We start from the raw sequence: 14,193 nt of genomic DNA, 5'->3' as shown, positions 1-14,193 counted from the left end.
TGCCCTCTTCACTCCGTTCCCATCAGGAAAAAAGGTATATGAGCCTTAAGACGAGCACTCAGCGGTACAAGGACAGCTTCTTCCCATCCACCATCAGGTTTTTGAATGAACAATGAACCACAGACACTACCTCACTTTGTCCTTTTCTTGCAGTATTTTATTTATTTTCACATAAGGTTTGTAGAATTCATGATAATAAATTCCGAATTGTAAGATGATCGGATTGAAGATACACTACTGACATTTCAACACTTAAAAAGTCCACCCAGGAACAGACGTTTCATAAAAGATGTAAAGCATTAGTAAGGGCATAATTTAGTTGCCATAATGAATGGCTAATAAGGCCATTCAGAATTTACTGCCAGAAACAAATCATGAAATTGGTTATTTTGCAACAGTATCACAGTGCAAACGTTCATATAAACCACCTTACAACAATAAATAAAAATTAAAAGACTAAATACCAATAGCATTCACTTGGCTCAAATCACATGCATTTCAGCCAGTTTTTTTTTTGATTTTCATCAATAATGGACATTGGTGAACTGGATTTCTCCAACAATTCAGATGTCTCACAGTCACTATTATTGATGCAAGTACATTTGTAAGGTTTTACTAATTTTGGAGTTAATCAAGGATAGCAATCACAGATCAAGTTTCATTTATTTTTTAAATTGTGACTGTATATCTGCCATGCAGTCCAGTGTGTTTATAAACATACAGGTGCCCTTCATTATAAAGGGTCATGTAATTAGAAAAAAAGCCCTGTATTGCAAAGCCAAATCATCTGAGCATTGAGAAGAGCAAGTTGGAAAAAATGTATTTACCCATACAAATTTAATGACAACAAATATTATTCTGTACCACAAAATTGTAGATAGGAGTTTGCGAATTTTAGAAGGGCAAATTCGATTACCTAAATGGCCATGATGCAGGCGTTACATGTACATTATAAAGAGGCCGTCTGTACATTGTTAAGTATTATAAATACAAATTGATTTAACAAAAAGAAAAAGTTTTTATATTCATGGAGAAAGATTGAAAAATAGTTTCAGTGGTTCATTGCAAAGTCCTTCCTTGATGCTCTCATGTGTGTTTTGGCGTTGGAAGTATTATTTCCATATATTTTAATTGCTTAAGAGAAGATTCCTAAAATACTATGTTTGGATAGGCAAGTTAGAAGTACAAGCAGACAGTGGGCAACACATTTTGTACGTAAAGCAAAGAATGGAGTATAAAAGGGAAAAAAGGTCAAACAAAGTTCATATCTAACTACAAGTTGTTCCTAATGTGTGCAGCTCTAAGTATACTATTACAGCACAGTAAATGAAGTCAACAAAATGTAAGGAGATTATGCAGGATAATGTAAAACAAAATGCTGGCTTTAAAAAAGAGATTTGACACTGGACTACTTCCATCTAAGAAAAGAAGCCAAGAAAAAATTTAGGAATGTCGCTAAAACCTTAACAGTAAATAGATATTTACTTTTATCAGATAATATCAAATTAAAGTGTATGGAAAGGTTACAAGCTGGAGAATTAATAAACATTTTTGTAGATGAAGTGTTTTTTGAGCCCTCAGATTTTTATATTCATTTTAATTACTAAAGTAAATGAGGAATTCAGGCACTCATTTCCAAAGTGATCCAGAGCAATGACATTAGGACATGACCAATTAATTAGAAATACAAAATAATGGAATTGCTGAAATAAGATACCAGCAATGTTGAAACAACCACAGTTGCTACCCATGCTCTACCAATCCTCAGTAACAAAAGCAGAAAACTGAACTTACATTACAATACAACTTGTAATTAAATACTCTTAGTTTGAAATTAAGATGGAAAGAAAAAGAATAATAATGCATAGGAACTGCAGATGTCATATTGAGCAAACAACGACAACCTGGAGGGACAGGCATCATCTATGCCAAGAAATGTACAATCGATGTTTTGGGTCTCAAAAGTGGATCCTGATCAGGAATGTTGACTGTCCATTTTTTCTCCATGGATGCTCCCCAACCTGATGGGTCCTTCCCAGATTTTCACTGAAATTGAACCAGATCCAAGTTTTTGGATAAAAAAACAAGATTAATTTAAGGAATTTCTAATTATATGCATGAAACCAACAGAGTACAAATCTGAGATGTTTGATTCTCATTATTGTGGTTTGCAGTATGGTAGTTCGGCGGGCAGCAACCTCCTTTGAAGAAGACCGCAGAGCCCAACTTACTGACAAAAGACAAAGGAGGAAAAACCCAACACCCAACCCCAACCAACCAATTTTCCCCTGCAACCGCTGCAACCGTGTCTGCCTGTCCCGCATCGGACTTGTCAGCCACAAACGAGTCTGCAGCTGACGTGGACATAACCCCTCCATAAATCTTCGTCCGCGAAGCCAAGCCAAAGAAAGAAGAAAGAAGAGAAAAAGAAAGCAAGAGAAAAATTAAAATAGTCACACTAGAACTGCTAACATCACTGGCATTATTGAGTATACTGTATGTTTTAAACCAGTTGTAATAGAAGTCCAAATATTATTTTATTCCAACCACAGACAGACCCTATGTATACTTACGGAGTTTTTTTATATCTTCAATATATTTTATTGGCCACCCTCAAATATTTTTTTTAAAAAGTCAGTCATATCATTTCAGTCTCAAAATTCTAGTTTTCAAAATTTATGCCAAAAACAATGATGAGCCATTCTATATACAGATTTCTAAACAAGAGCTTTTAGATTTCCAACATTTCAGAATTTATGCTTCTACCTTTGAGTTCACTGTGATTTGTGTTGCTCTCGTGTGGTGTTACTAAAAACTGTCATAGTAGAACTTAATAAAGGCAATAAATATTATTCTTTTCCTCACATGCCAAGCCTCATTTGATGAATCGTTAATTGTGATAATACAATAATAACTGCTCTGCATCAAAGAATACTGTAGTGCTTTCTTTTTCCATTTTTCTACACTGAAAACAAGCCATAAAAGAATAAAATATACAATTTTTAAAAGTCAGAAGTAAACCCAGAAAACATTCAACAGGTTGGACAGAATTTGTGGAAAGAAAAAGAGAATTAACGTTTCAGATCCAGGAACTGGGGAATTCATTTTCTTTTGCGGAGACCGTGGCTGATAGATGGGATGGACAAATGGAATATCTCTGTGCAAGGTCAAATGGGTAATGTAGCAGTTAGAGTCAGATTATACTACTTGTATTAAATGTTGCTAATAACAGACCAGGCCTTACTAATGGATAAGATAAACCATGTTAACATCACAGTTAGATGACTGGAAGGAACAGCCAGTTTTAATCTAAAAAAAGGCAAGTTGCCTAAAGGTGGATAATTGAACATATTGTCTAGAAGGCTACATCATGCACAAGTGGAATAGGAGGTATTATTCCTTAAGCTTGTTTGTGATTACTTGAAACAATCCCCAAAAAAAAACAATATATCGGTCAGAGTGAGAAAATGAAAAGTTTCAGCATTTGCTAATGTAACAATATTAATATTTGGGGAGAATTTGTAAGATTTAGAGTAGGTCACATACATACACACATTTTAAAACAGATCTTATTTGAAAGACTGAAGAATTCACATTGCAAGATCTCTGGAGAATGTAAGCATCTTTCACATTAGGTGTTAATTGAACTGATGTCATAAAATACTTGACCATTGTCTTGCTGGAGTCATGCTATCTATCAGTACCCTTTCTGCAAAGTGCTCACAGAAAACTCAATTCTGGATTGTATACCTAAGATGACAACTTGAGAAGAAGAAATAACTCCTGTTGTTTGCTGGAGAAGGTGGGGGTTTTGCAAGACATGAGTCACATGCTCTCTTTAGAGTTCAGTTGGAAAAGAGAGTTGAGTTAACAGCTCAGTCAGTCAGTCAGTGTGTGGGACACTGACAAGTAACTGAAAAGTGCAATCCAGGAAAAGCTGTTTGAAACTGATGAAAGCAAGTTCCAGAGCAATAGATGGCAGGAAGTGCTATCTGTCTGATGTTTCTCTTGAAATAGAGGAAGGAATGGAACTCTGTGGTAGCTTGAAGAAAGAGGTTACCATCTAGAAGACCCTGATAGGGCAAGTTTCATCAGCAAGACCCTGAGGTGACTAGTCGTGGTACCTCAGTTGTGGAAATCCTGGAGCAACAAATACCTCTCTCTGCAAACCCTTCAAGAACCTTTCTGAACGGAGAACTTGGAAGGAGAAGTGAGATTGAACTGTGAACTCAAGAACGTTTCTTGAATTTACAAACACATTACATACACGTGTGCTTAGAAATAGAAGGGGGTAATTTGGGTTAGTATATAGAGTATAGTATAAGAATAGAGTTAAGTTAAAGTTTGATTCTGTTTTCATATTTGAAGTTGATTAAAAATAACTTTTGTTTTAAAAGCCACTTGTCTTGGTGAATGTCTATTGCTGCTGGGTTTTGGGGTCCTTTGGACTGCAACACTAATTTCAAAAATAATACGAGTTTCTGCTTCTTATTAATTCAAGTATTTACAAATAGATATTTAGAATAAATCATGAAATGGCTGCCAATAGCTATAATGTATTTAGTTGTATTTGTGACAATGCCTTTCGGTACCATTCCTTTGATCTAACTGCATCAAGAAAATATTGAATTCTTCCGTCATGATATTTCACGTAAATGCTAAACAATTCACCTAAAAAAAATTACAAAACTCATTTCAATGGTAATTTAGTTTGCATAGCATCTTCTGTTCATGATGTATTGGTGGGATAAGAGAACCATGGTTGATAAAAGAGGTAAGAGACCTAATTAAGAGGAAGAAGAAAGTACACGCAAGGTTTATGAAGCAAAAGTCTCGTTAAAAATCGTATGGCAGTCAGAAAGGAACTTAACAAAGGATTTAGGAGAGCCAGAAGGGGGCATGAGAAGCCTTAGCAAGTAGGATTAAGAAAAACACTGAAGCATTCAATGCATAAGTGAAGAACAGAATGATGACTAGAGAGAAGGTAGGGCCAACTTATGCATGAAGTAGGAAATGTGCCTGAGGGTAGGGAGGATCAGAAATGAATATTTTGAATTAGTGTTCATCAGAGAGATGGACCATGGTCAAAGTGAAATCAGTATAGAGCAGGCTTACATGCTGTGCAAGTTGAGATAAAGAAAGAGGAAGTGATGCCATGTCATCAGGCCGCTTCGGAGCCACTTCGGCAGCTCACTCAATGCGGGATTAATGAGTCTTCCATAGTCCCCCAAGCAGCTGGAACTGTTCTGCCAGTGTCAGTGCCAGGGAAATGCAGAGCAGTTCCAGCCGCATGGGAGATTATGGGTAAGGAAGACGGCCATTTGGCCCAGCCCAGAATGGCCCAGTGAGGTGCCAGAGCAGTACTCTAGGGAGCTCAAGAGAGTCCTGGCAACATTGCACCCCTGGGATGGAGATTAATTGTTGGGCTGGGGACTCAGAAATTGGGTGGGCGAGGCAAGGACAGTGACATCCCCCCCCACCACACACACAAACTGCAAGTGGCACCCAGGGCATGTGCTCTAGGTGTCATACCCTAGATATGCCCATGAGTGGTGGATATTTTAAAAAAACATTGGAATTAAGACAAAAAAAACCCACTGGATTATTATAGGAAAGGAGAGAAGAGATTGCTGGGGCATTGGCAATAATCTTTGCATACTGCCTGGACACAGGGGAGATACTGGAGGATTGAAGAATGTACAATGTAGTCCCCTTGCTTAAAAGGTTACAGGGAGAATCCTGGGAATTATAGACCAGTGAGTCTTAATCCTGTGGTGGGCAAAGTATTGGAGAGGGTTCTTAGCAATAGGATTTATCAGCATTTCGTGAAGCATAGTCTTCTCAGGGATAGTCAGCATGGCTTTGTAAGGGACAGGCCATGCCTCACGAGCCTAATTGAGTTTTTTGAGGAAGTGACAAATAAACTTATAAAGATAGGGTGGTAGATGTGCATATGGATTTTCATAAGGCATGTGACAAGGTCCCCCATGGTAGTCTCATTCAAAAGGTTATGAGATGTGGGATCCATGGAATCTTGGCAGTGTGGACTCAAAATTAGTTGACTTTGAGAAAGCAGAGGGTGGTAGTAGATGGAAAGTATTCTGCCTGAAGGTCAGTGACTAGCAGAGTTCTGCAAGCATCTGTTCTGGGATCCCTGCTCTTTGTGATTTTTATAAATCACAACGTGCAAGTTGGTTGGCAGATGACATGAAGGTTAGATATGTGGTGGATTTTATAGAAGGTTGTCATAGGTTACAACAAGATATGTACAAGATGCAGAGTTCGACAGAGAAGTGGCAGATGTCATTCAATCCAGCTAAGTGTGGTGACATATTTTGGAAGGTTGAACTTAAAGGTGGAGTACATGGTTAATGACAGGATTCTTAACAGTGTGGAAGAACCTTGGGGTCCAATTCTCAAGGATGCCGTGCAGGAAGATAGGGCAATTAAGAAGGCTTATGGTATGCTGGCCTTCATTAGTCAGGGGATTGAGTTCAAGTTGTGAGGTAATGTTGCAACTCTATAAAACTCTGGTCAGACTAGAGTTTGGTGTTCAGTTTTGGTTGACTCATTGCAGGAAGGATGTAGAAGCTTTGGAGTGGGTACAGAAGAGATTTTCTAGGATATTGTCTGGATTAGAGAATGCTTCTTATGAGGCAAGTTGAACAGAGCAAGGGCTTTTCTCTTTGGAGTGAAGAAGGATGAGAGGTAACTTAATAGAGGTGGGTGCATAGGGTGGACAGCCAGCACCTTTTTCCTGGGGCAACAGTAGCAAATACAGAGGACATCTGTAGAAGGTAAGGGGAGGAACCTTCAGGGGAGATATCAGGGTTAAGTGATTTTTTTTCCTTCACAGAGAATGGTTTGTGCCCGGAATGCATTTGCAGGGGTGGAGGCTGGTATAATAGGAACATCTAAAAGACTCTTCAACAGGCAAATGGATACAAGAAAAAAAAGAGGGCTATGATGCGAGGTGAGGAAGGATTAGATTGTTGAGTAGGTTTATAAAGGTTGGCACAACATTATAGATCATTGGGACCTGTACTATGCTGTAATGTTCTATGTTAATCGTGATAGCTCCTATCTTAACTGCCTGGAATCCAAAAGGACAGATATCTTCTACAAATGGTGTCCAATGCAATAAATAATGTATCAATTATGCAAAGAGGCACACACCAAACAATGGGAAATGAAGTGAAAGGAAGTGTGATATGAGTAAAGGCTAAAGACATCTTAGATCTTTCTGCAATCCATTGGATAGAGATAGAGAAAGCCATAATGATTGGAATGCAAAATAGATTCCTCATCTAGAAAACTCTAAACAGTGAGCAAATGGATCTAATAATGGGAAATAAATGGAAATTATAAACCTAATCAGGAAGATCAGATTGATACTAGCAAATTAATGATTTTTTAAAAAGTTGGAGCTCAATGAACATTGTTAAATGTTCAGTAACTTGCGGTGTACTCTAAAGCTGTTGGATGTGGAATTTACTTAACTTTCAGGCATTGTATTTTAAAAATTGGTAAACATCGATGGTCACATTTCCTGACAAAATAGAAGGAGAAGTAAAATAAGAAAGTCTGCAGGTGGCGAGATTTAAGCAAAAACACAATGCTGGAGAAACTCAGCAGTTCAAACAGTGTACTTTATATAGTATATATAGGATTATAAGACACATAAACACATAAACGGCCTGAGCCCTTCATCAAGATATGAGCAAAATGTAGGCAGGCACCTGAATAAAATGGTAGTTGGGGGGTAGTGGGTAAGGGGCTCCATTATTTCCCTTCAAACATGCCGCTGGAATATTGAGGAAAAAAACAAAGATACCCATGGAAATGCTATGGAAAGCAAATAAATGAATTTCATACAGATAATGGAAGTCAGGATTCAACCGCTATCAACTGTTGCTGTGAGGGAACAGCACCACTGTTTTGCTCTTTACAACAAAAGATGAATTGCAGATGAATGGACCTCAGCTGTGGGGGGGAAAAAACCCATGGGAGGAAGCCAGGCAGGGTCAGCGGCTGGATGGTAGTAACAAGTGGAGATGCAAGAGACTGCTGATATTCAAGTCCAATAAGCAGAGAACATGATGTGGAACAAAAAGCAGGAAGGGTGAGAGGACAATGAGACCGGGACGAAGGGGGGTAGGGGGAGAGAAATGAGAAAAATACCCCGAAGAACCTGGTGAATCAACAAATGGGGAGAGGAAGGTGGGGAAGTATAAGGGAACCAGATAGTCACTGATAGATGGTGTCTACAGAAAAAAAAAACAGGAAAGGGATCCACTAGCAGAAATGACAAAGGATGTGCAGATGGCAAAGGCTGGTAGAATGAAAGGTGAGGACAGTCTTTTTGTGCTGTCTGTAGGTGGTGAAGAGTAGTGCAGGGCAGTGGAATTGAATGGCTTGAGCAGAATCCAAGAAATTAAAGAAATGTGAGTGAGGCACACGGTAAGCCAAGATTCCTGAAAAGGGAGGACATTTCAGATGGAACAAAAAGCCTCATCTTGAAAACAGATGCAGCTGTTAAGCGAATAGCTGAGTAAATAAACAGAGTGCAAGGATTGGCCTCCAAGGGTGGGGTTAGATGACATGCAATCAAAGTAGATGCAGGAGTCAGTAGCTTTACAGTAAATTTCTGTGGACAGTTTGTCTGCTGAGATAGAGACAGAGATCCAGTAAAGGGAGGTGTCAGAAACAGTCCAAGTGAGCTTGAGAAGAGGAATGAAGTTTCTGGCAAGGGTGTGAAAATGAAAGAGTTCCACATGTGTGCATGAGGCAGGAGCATTAAGGCAATTCTCAAACGTGCAAAAAATACTGGGGAATGGTGCCAGATTAAAGTTGGTACAATTCTATACAGTCGATGAAAAATCCACGGCCGAACCTTTGCGGCTTAAGATCCAAGAGGAATCAAAAGAATATTTTGAACAAGTTCTGCCAGGCAATGAGAGTGATGGCGGAGGGGAGCTGGTTGGATCTTTGTTTCAGAAAGAAGCAGGAGACTCCAATGCCATCCTGATGAAGGATAGAGGTAAATAAAGGCTGGGTGTCCATGGTGAACATGAGCAGCGCAAGCCAGGCAATAGGAAGTTGTCACAATGGTGGAAGACATGCAAGGTTCTTTGGATGTAGGTGGGATGGGACTGAATCTAGGCTGACAGGATAAAGTGGAGGTGTGAAGAGTTAAGTTCAGCAGGACCAAGAGCAGGCAGGCACAATGGTAAATGAGGCAATTTATTCATTGGAAGGGAAACAACAGACAGAAAGCAACAAGGCAGTGGGTGTTTTGGCAGGATCAATTACTTTCTAAATGGTTGTACAAAACAAGCTTGGATGACAAACAAATTAATCAGGTTCTGTATCACCACAATTTATTCTGACAAAACAAAGAATGTACAGATCTTGATCAAGTAACAGTTTACTTGAGATGCTCCATGCTGCTTTATTGAAATATGAAAGAATAAAGTACCCTGCCAGCTGGAAATCTGTTTTGTTGCTGGACCAGTGATTATTAATTCCAACTGTACACCTGGGATATACTCAACTAATCAGACCATATAATCAATTAATCATCCTCCCAATGAAAGAATAAGCTGATGAATGACGGGCATCTTAAATTTGACGACTGACTCAACCCGGTGAAGACAGTCATGGAGAGGAACTCCAGAATCCTTTCTTTCATGCACAGACAAACAAAAAAATTAAAATATTTTTCAAAGAAATGGCAGAACCCTGCAGATAAACTTGCCCTCCATTTCCACACCTAGAAGAACTTGAATTAATCCTATGACCATCTACAACTATCAAAATAGTTCGACAAGGCAGTGTTACATTTCCCCACGTATCTCAATCCAACTTTACATAAACAAAGTTCAAACAAATTCTTGGAACATACAAGCTATTTGAATATATTTCTACAAAGCTCTTGATTGGATGAACCCTTTTGCCTTCATCTGCAGCCACCAACTCCAAACAATCCTTAACTGATTGATTTTCCTTTCCAACTATTTTCATTAAAGTTACTCAGAGTCATAAAGTTATACAGGCCCTTAAGGCCAAATTGCCCATTTTACTATGCTGTCTATCTAAGCTAGTCACATTTGCCCGTGTTTGGCACAAATCCCTTTAAGCCATCCCTATCCACATGCCTGTCCAAATGTCAATTAAATGTTACAATTGTACCCATGTCTACATCTTCCTGTGGCAGCTCATTCCATACACCAATGTGAAAAAGATGCCCCCTCAAGTCCCATTAAAACCTAACCTTAAATTTATGCCCTCCAGTTTTGACCTCCCCCCAACCCTGAGAAAAAGACTATTTACCTTATCTACAGTTGTCATGATTTTACATACTTCTGATGTCTCCCATCGGCCGCCGGGGTCTCCCATCGGCCGCCGGGGTCTCCCATCGGCCTCCGGGGTCTCCCATCGGCCTCCGGGGTCTCCCATCGGCCTCCGGGGTCTCCCATCGGCCTCCGGGGTCTCCCATCGGCCTCCGGGGTCTCCCATCGGCCTCCGGGGTCTCCCATCGGCCTCCGGGGTCTCCCATCGGCCTCCGGGGTCTCCCATCGGCCTCCGGGGTCTCCCATCGGCCTCCGGGGTCTCCCATCGGCCTCCGGGGTCTCCCATCGGCCTCCGGGGTCTCCCATCGGCCTCCGGGGTCTCCCATCGGCCTCCGGGGTCTCCCATCGGCCTCCGAGGTCTCCCATCGGCCTCCTAGGTCTCCCATCGGCCTCCTATGCTACAGAAAGTACAGTCCCTGCCTCTCCTTGTACTTCAAGCTTGTCTGTCCTCAAGTCTTTTCTGCACCTTTTCCACCTTAATGGCATCTTTCCCAGAGCTAGATGACCAAAACCAAACAGAATTCTTTAAACATAGTCTCATCAATGTATAGTACTATTATTACATGTCATGCAACTCCAGTACTTACTACCCTGAATGATGAAGACAGGCCTTTTTCATCACTGTGTCATTTCTGAGAGAAATATATAGTCACGCACTGCATAACATCCGTTCAGGCAACGCATATACGCCCGTGGTCCCAGAAGATTATAATAAAGTTCAGAAATCCCGATCAGAAAATGGGATGTAGCGGACGTAACCAAACCTAGCAAATGCAACAGCTCCCCACGTGCAACACGTGTATATCAAGTGACAAAATGTTCTTGAATGGCATATGTAAAAAAATACTGAAGCAGCATGTGCATGATTTTACAGGATTTGAAAAAGATGAGATTGAAAGAATTAATAGAGCTGTTGTCGACATGGTAAACAACAACCTTAATTTAGACATAGATAATGAGAACTTTGAAGAACTCCTGGAGGTGGATCCTGAGGAAATAATAAATGAAGAGTTGCTGGAGCTTGAGCAAGAGCGGATGGCTGAAGAAGAGGCAAAGAAAAAGGAAACTGCACAAGGAGAAGAAGAACAGGTGCAGAAAAGGTTCACTGTTAAAGGGTTGGCCAAATTCTTTACAAACCTTAACAGCTTGCTGAAGAGTGCTGAAGAGATGGACCCAAACTTTGAACGCTTTTAACTGATAAAGAGGAATGCTCATACAGAGTTTGCTGCACATAAAGAAATTAAAAAAGCAAACTAAGTAAATAACACTAGACATATTCCTGAAGAAGCTAATACCTCCCCAAGAAGGGCCTCAGCCAGGACCTTCAGGCACATTATTGTGGTAAACCACTTGTATGTATTTGTCTGGTCGTACACACCCATTGGACAGCTGTACCTGTGGCCACTCCCACAGGCTCCTGTATAAAGGTGACTGACTCTTCCACAACCCCCTCCTCAGTGCAGGACAGTCAAGCAGTATGGATGTGCCTTTGTTTTTTAGTGAATAAAAGCCTGTTGATGGTGCATCAATTTTATTCACAAAAGTTTTTTTTGTAATGGAGTAGATCCTGAAGCTAGAAAAGCTGGAAATTGATCCTCAATCACTTGAGACATCTACCAACTTTGAACTCTGGCTATGCTGTTTTGAAGCATTCCTGTTGGCATCTTCAGCCATCGTACAGTCAAAGACTGATAAATTGCAGGTACTGCACTCCCGAGGCACCCCGGTGTACTCCATGATCAGGGATGCCACATCATACCAGGAGACCATGAACATTCTTAAAGGCCAGTACCTGCGGAAGATCAACGTTGTCTATGCCAAGTGCCTTCTAGTGACCCGCAAACAGCGTTCTGGTGAGTCAAATGCAGAGTACCTTAAGGTCCTGCGAACTCTTGGAAGGATAGTGAATGCAAGGCCATGAATTCTGCTGAGTACACCGAGGACCTAATCGGGGATGCATACATCGCCGGGATCAGGTCGAACTACATCCACCAGAGACTTTTAGAATAAAGGGAGCTCAGTCTGCAGAGAGCAGTTGAGCTGGCAGGTACACTGGAGGTGGCCCTCCAGAATATGGAGGTCTTCTCACCAGATAACACAGCCATCTCGTGGTTACCCCGAATGCCACCATCTTGGGAATGTGCTGCCATCCCTTCGCCCGCTAATGAGTCAACCACAGCAGCAGTGCTCCACGAATGCCTCTCACCGCTTTCAGCCAGTTCCATCAGTGACCCAACCACAGCCGCGGTACTGCAGGAGAACTTGAGGTGCTGCTTCTGTGGTCTGGGCAAGCACCAGAGGAAACCCTGCCCAACAAAGGATTTGTCCTGCTACAGCTGTGGGAAGAAGGGGCACCACACCAAAATGTGCAAGTCTAAACCCTTTCCTAGCAACTCTACGAGCAGATCATAGGGGCCACCATCCTGGACAACGCCATCACCAGGAGCCAGCAGCACCATGTATGAACTGTGGGGGCCGCCATCTTGGGAGCAATCTTTGGGATCCAGCAGCATTGCATGCAAGCTTGGGGGCCTTCATCTTGGACACTGCTGCCCTCTGTAACAGCGACAAGCAGCAACCCGACACTGGCCTCCATCACACTCGAACAAGACAGCTCACATCAGCTCACCAGGTGAATAATGGGCATTAAGGTAAACGGCAACCTGACGATTTGCCTTTTCAACATTAGGAGTACAGAGAGTTTCATACACCCCAATACGGTGTGGCAGTTGTCCCTCGCAGTAATGCTGGTAAACCAGAAGGTCTCCATGGCCTCAATATTGCATATAGCGGATTTCCAGGGCCACTTCATAATGACTCTGACTGTGCAGGGTACACACGATAAAGACTTTACATTTTTGATGATGCCACAGTTCTGCACTGCCATGCTATTAGGACTTGATTTTCAATGTCACCTTAAAAGTGCGACAATGGAGTTCGACAGGCCCCATCTGTTTTGAACCAGCAATTTTCAAACTGACCACTGGGCTCCACCTACCCCTCGGCCACCACTCCTCCCCCCCCAACTATACACTGCCAAAAACCAAGTCGCCCACCATGCATGACCTGTGGGGTCTCCACACTTAAAATCACCCCTCCACCGGCATTACGAATGGCATTTTGGTCTTTCAACAGGAATTGGACCACATGGTAGAGTAGTACGAGCTGTGGGCTACTTTCCCGTACCTTGACAACGTCACCATCTGCGGCCATGACCTGTAGGACCATGATGCCATCCTCCAGAAATTCCTCCAAACTGCCAAGCTCCTCAACCTCACACAATCTGCCTTGCCATCCTCAGCTGTGTCATTGACCCAGTCCCTGACCACATGTGGCCACTCCCGAAATTTCCACTCCCCACAGCCTTAAGCCTTATGCCTAATGGGTCCTTAATTATGCAGACAAGGCCTACCCCCTCGTCAAATCCATATCCTTTCTTCTGACAGCCTTCAACTGCATTAAGGCAGACATTGCCAAGGCCACAATGCATACTGTGGATGAATTGTACCGGCCAGGAAAATTTAATGAGCCACTGGATGCCCTGTGCCAGTATGCATACTGACCACTTACAAACCCTCCATAATGATTTCTACCACCCCAGAGTTACCAGGTTCTTCCCCTTGATCAAAGCCCACAACCTGCTGTACTCCATCAAAGAGATCAGATTAGTGACCAAAAACTGGCAGGTCTGCGCTAAGCGCAAACCACACTTCTACTGGCCAGACAAGGTGCAGTTGATAAAAGCCACAATGTCTCAGTGTTGACTTTAAAGGACCCCTGCCCTCCACAGACCACAATGTGTATTTCCTCAATGTCATTGACAAATAATCCTGTTTCCCAT

At 41.7% G+C, this 14,193-nt stretch overlaps 1 protein-coding gene across 8 annotated transcripts in view; it reads right to left on the bottom strand.

Moving 5' to 3' along the window:
* The window catches only part of LOC138760029 (guanine nucleotide-binding protein subunit alpha-14), a 175,985-nt gene that overhangs the window by 41,362 nt on the left and 120,430 nt on the right, over positions 1–14,193 (bottom strand). The window lies entirely within an intron of this gene.

Source organism: Narcine bancroftii, chromosome 1 (genome assembly GCF_036971445.1).
Source record: "Narcine bancroftii isolate sNarBan1 chromosome 1, sNarBan1.hap1, whole genome shotgun sequence".
Classification (NCBI taxonomy): domain Eukaryota; kingdom Metazoa; phylum Chordata; class Chondrichthyes; order Torpediniformes; family Narcinidae; genus Narcine; species Narcine bancroftii.
The sequence above is the reverse complement of the archived record's forward strand: the minus strand, read 5'-3'. Positions and strand labels throughout refer to the sequence as shown.